We start from the raw sequence: 5,427 nt of genomic DNA on the forward strand, positions 1-5,427 counted from the left end.
TATATATATATATATATATATTTTCACCATGCCAGGCCATTTGGGCCAGAACATGGAACTAAAGAGAGCAATGACAGAGGATGGAAAAGAGAAAAATCCTGATGAGAACTGCAGGGACAGTTTCATTGCAAAACATCCCCACCTTATGAGCTTTTAGAACAAATACAATCTTCTCAAACCTATGCTACTCCTTTTTAATTGAATGCCAAAATTAAGATCACCTTTAGATTCACAGATCAGTAAAAGTCTCAAGACGATCCAAACTCCTCATTTTGTAACACAAAGACAAGATCCCTTGGTTGGTATGTAGGCTGTGACCTGCGTGTCTCTGCTGACTCATGACTAAGCCTGCATTTCTTGTAACAGCACACAAAGACCTTCTTGATGGTAGTCCTGCCAACCTTTTAAGTACATTTGCCCACCTCCTGCCTTGACCCTGCATGTCAACCACAAAGTAACCTGCATATTTATCATGGTTTTGCCCCTTACACTTCCTCATCCCCTTTCCATGTGCTGATGTGCCACTTAAATAGCTAAAAGGAGCTGGCAGACCTCTGCATGCCAGGATCTCTGACTGGCCCACCCTGGATCACTTTCCCCACTTTGACATAGGGAGAGACTGGAGTGGAGGCCTTACAGCATCTGCTCTGGCAGCTAAGTCACCCCAAGGTTCAGGCCTGCTGCAGCATCTGCCCTCTGCTGTCATGCCTGCTATTTAAAACATCATTGATCCAAGCAACTTTCTACCTCTGAAGATTCTTTTTTTTATTTTTACTTTAACAATATAGAAAGTTCATTGACATCTTATAGATAAGATGAAAGGAATTTTAAGAGAGGAGAAACATCATTCTTGGAAAAAATATGGAGATAAGAAATAAATAGTGCTTGCTTTGGCTGTATATATACTAAGAAATAAAACAGAAGGAGAAAACAAGAATGACTGTCAGATCTGTTAGATGTGGGTAAGCAATAGAGAATTTTAGGCAAATTAAATAGATCCAGATAACTGAGTACCTTGAATACCCATCAGATAGACTGTGTTTTCATTTGAATCTTAAAGATCTCTTTTTTATTGCATTTTTGGTACACTTTAAGTACACAGTACAGTTACATTTATCATTGGGATCTTGTACCTCCGATGATTCTTAATGAAGTAGTTTCTACTTACATATTTAAGTGACTCTGTAGTTCTGGATTATGTATTACTGAATTATCATGCAGTTGCCTACAAACTTTTAAAATACTGGAGTTAAAAACTAAACAGAATAGGTGAATTGATGTTTATAAAAATAATTAAATGAGAGTGTTAAACCACACACAATGGCTAATGCCTTTAGTCCCAGCTACTTCGGACACTAAGACAGGTGAGTCACCTGAAACAAGGTTAGCCTGGGGTGGGGGGAGATTGAGACAGGGATGATAGTTGGGTGTGGGGATGCATTCCTCTAATCCCAGCACTGTGGAAACCTGAGGCAGAAGGTTCACAAGTTTGTGCCTCCCAAGGCAATTTAGGGGCTTATATTTTATATTCAAAAATATAAAAAGGGCTGGGGATGTAGCAATATAACAATATGATAAAGAGAACTTCTGTAAATAGTCTTAAACCTATAAAATGTTAAGGAAATATAGAATAACCACTGTCTCTCACTCATGTAATTTGCTTTGCTTTGCTTATTTCTTAGGACAACAATACCAGAAGTTTCATTAACTACAAAGCTTGAAGGCATTTAGCCCCAGTTTGAAATGTTATAAGATTAACAGATGCCAGAGGTGCTTAGCTGCATCCCTAGGGTAAGACCAGATGTTCAAACTAAGATAACAATCACCATATCTTACAAACAAAGTACACTTAGACCCTAAACCCTAAGCTTTCTGTAAATCATATGACTATAAGAGTTAAGATAAAAAGAATGTCAACCTTCCTGCTTTCCTAACCCTGACCCCCACTCTTGTGGGCTAGAATAGCTAACTAGACTAATCCTAAAGAAAAACATCCTAACCACAAAGAAGGTGTTACATATGGGTTAAAATTAAACTGTCTTGTGACCATGATTGTACATCTATGATGGAAACTGAGGAATTGAAATGTTTTATTGAACTCCCTAAAATGAGGTCATGATTGTAAAACTCCTATAAAAGATAGATTGTAACCCAGTCTGGGGTCAGTCATATGGCACAGCCCTTGTGCAGGCTGACCCTTTGCTAGCAAAGTACACATTTTTGTTTTACTCATATTTGCATCTCTGTGTGCCATTTAACAGTTCCTACTGCAAAAAATGAAGACCTTAGGGCCAATCATCAGTATGGAAAAAAAAGAGCATAAGGCTAAAATGCAAGAATTTATGTTTTTCTCAATTATTTCTCTCATTTTTCATCCTTGATTAGGTAGGATTCTGTTAGCCTATGGTTATGGCTACTTGCGTGTATGTGTGTGTTTGTGTGTGTGTGTTTTAGGGAGAGAAACATTTCCTTGACCTCTTGCCTAGTGTCCTGTTGCTCCTTCCCAAGTGCTCAGCTCTACAGTCTCACTGCCTACTTGAGGTCTCACAAGCTTGTTCTTCTAGATGAACCAGGTCCTTTTAGGAAGAAGAAAATTTCCTCCAGAGTTCAGGAGAGCAAAAGAAGATCCTGAGACATTGTGTGGTCCTTTTCAGAGATCAAGGGTGCATTCCGACCTTTGGGTAGAATGATCAGCCTTGAAAGAGGCCACTGGTGGCCAAGTGGTGACACTGTCTCAATGAGAAACTGGTAACTGTAATTAACTGAAGCCATCTTAGCCTATGGAATCCCCCTAAGTGTGTGCTGCCCCTTACAAAGAGTGATCAGCAAGGGCTCCAGAGCAATGGTTCTCCAGCTGTTGTGTGTGTTTAACTCTCCTGGTAGGTGGTCAGGGGCTGGCCAATTCTCATTCACTGGATCTGGGGTGGGGCCTGAAGTTCTGCATTTCTATCAGTGTTCTTGTTGATGCCCACACAGCTAATCGAAAGACCTTGCTTAAGTAGTAAAGATATAGAGTAGTGTTTCTCAACCTTGACCCTATTGACATGTTGGACCTTCATTGTGATGGGCTTTGTCATCTATCATAAGATGTTTAGTAGCATCCATCCAGAGTATCTGCTCCATAAATCCCACTAACACACACCCCCCCACACACACACACACTTGAGTAGTAACAACCAAAAATGTCTCCTCACATTAGCAAATATCCCCTGGGTGGCCAATATTCTAGTTTACCTGGCAGTAAGGAGTTCTCCAGAAAAGACTTGCAGTGTTAAAACCAGTAAAGTTCTGGTCAAACCAGAATAATTGTTCATCTTACTTGAGGCCAAAATTGCCTCCCTCTGAGAGCCACTGTGCTAGCCACTATGCTACATGTTCTAACATGGGTTAATTAGTAGAGTCTTTTATAAGTGATTTTTTTTTGTAAAATATATGGTCAAATCTCAAGGAAAACATTTGTTGGGTTAGATAATGAAATGCTGTAATTTGCACAACTGATTCCTCACTTCGGGTAGTTACTATGGCAACAGAAAGGCAATTTGCTTTGTTTTCTGCCTGAGTTTCAAGAATGTTTTCCTGTAAGAAATTAGACTTAATGGGTTATTAGTAGAAATGATTAAATCTTAGGTCAGAGATGTGTTAGAGGAATAGATCTGAATGGCTTCACACATGGACTTTACTAGGGAGGGTGTTATGTCTACATATGTCTTAGTTACTTTTATCTTACTGCTAAGACAAAATGCCCAACATCCAAAGTTAAAGGATGAAGGATTATTTAGCTTACAGTTTGTAGAAGTTTCAGTCCATAATTGGCTAGCTCCAAGACAGGGTGGCATGACAGACAGGCATCACAGAGAAACAGTTCATGGTGCACAGAAGGTGCCAAAGCAACAAGGGAGGACTTCAGCTCTTTCTATTCTTTATGTATTATCCAGGATACATAGGGTGTGTAGCAATCACAACTTTAATCCTAGTGCCCTTGAGCCTAGCATTGCACCATGAATCAATCCCAGTGTCACACAGTGCAGATCTAACCACCTCTGAAAAAGCCCACTTATGACTGCATGAGGATTTGGGGGATGGAGGAACACCTAGACACAAGCCATAACAACATACCAGAAGGGTATGAAGCTTACTACTTATATAATAGGCTTCAGGGAAGAGCCAGGCAACCATCACAAACTGGCCAGAAAATGGCTTGAGATCAGTCACAGAAAGGAGATATTGTGGAAAGGAGACTGGCTTGGGGTTGCATGTGGTAGGAAGTTGACCCAGGTAGGAGGTCTTTCTCACAAGAAGGAGCTTTATGGATCAGGGTAAATCCAGGACACTGATTCTGATCCACTGAATCCTTTAGTAAAGTCCTCACATGGGATGTGCTACGTCATCACTTACAATTTATACCACATAGGGTGGTATATAGCCAGATATTTCAGAGTTGCTGGCAAAGATAGAGAATTTCAAAATGCACAAAAACAATTGTACATCAAAAGGGACTGACTAGCTGCTGCTTGCAACCCTCTGGGAGCCACACCCCTTCGACATGGCACCACAGAGCCCAGCCACGTAGGCTCCAATGCAGCAGTGTTCATGTCCCCCACACCCTGTGAACAAGATAAAGAGAGCCTCTCTGAAGCTCCTGCATGAAAATTACAATTGTAAACCTCTTCCCTGTCCCTTTGAGGTACCCAGGTATTTTTTTATAACCCAGGAGCAGAGAGCCATCTCTTTGAAATGTAATTATCAAGAATGAGAGGGTTACCTCCCAGGGTCTGTGGGCAGCCAGAAGCCTGACTTTAAAAACCCTCCATCAGCAGAGAGCTTCAGCACACTGACCACCACCCTCCACTAGCTTTCTGTAGTTTTCCACTTTTCTAATCATATTTGAGGCACGTCTTCCCTTCCGTATGGTGAATGGTATTCTGTGTAAAATTCCATCACTCAAGGCACCACAGAGGAGCCCAGCCACACAGGTGCCAAAACAGGGGTGTCCATGCCTGCCCCAGCCCACCCCCCACATGAACAAGAGAAAGAAGGCCTCTCTTAGGATCCTAGAAAAAAGTTGAAGCCCACTGAAAAAGTGAAGAAAATCTGCAATAAAGTTACACCACACCCACCATAGTTAGTAAGTTGGAGGGATGAGCATCTCACATCGGAACCTGGTCTAACATCAGAGGAAAGACAGCTGGAACCTGCAGTAGAACCTTGCAGAGTTTACCCCAGCAGGAGAACAGAGATCTCACCTTGGGCCTTGCAGCCAAAATGCAGACTGAACCTCAGGGGACAGCTGCTGGCTTGCTCAGACTAATTAGCTTAGATCTGCACACTCCTGCCCATGCTGTCTATTGTGTCAACAGAGGTACACCCTGAAGGAGGCCTTCTATTTATATTTGTATTTTTATTTTCAAAATAATATTTTTCACTTAT

The sequence above is a fragment of the Fukomys damarensis genome, unplaced genomic scaffold (genome assembly GCF_012274545.1).
Source record: "Fukomys damarensis isolate Sample0158 unplaced genomic scaffold, DMR_v1.0_HiC HiC_scaffold_1, whole genome shotgun sequence".
In the NCBI taxonomy this organism is placed as follows: domain Eukaryota; kingdom Metazoa; phylum Chordata; class Mammalia; order Rodentia; family Bathyergidae; genus Fukomys; species Fukomys damarensis.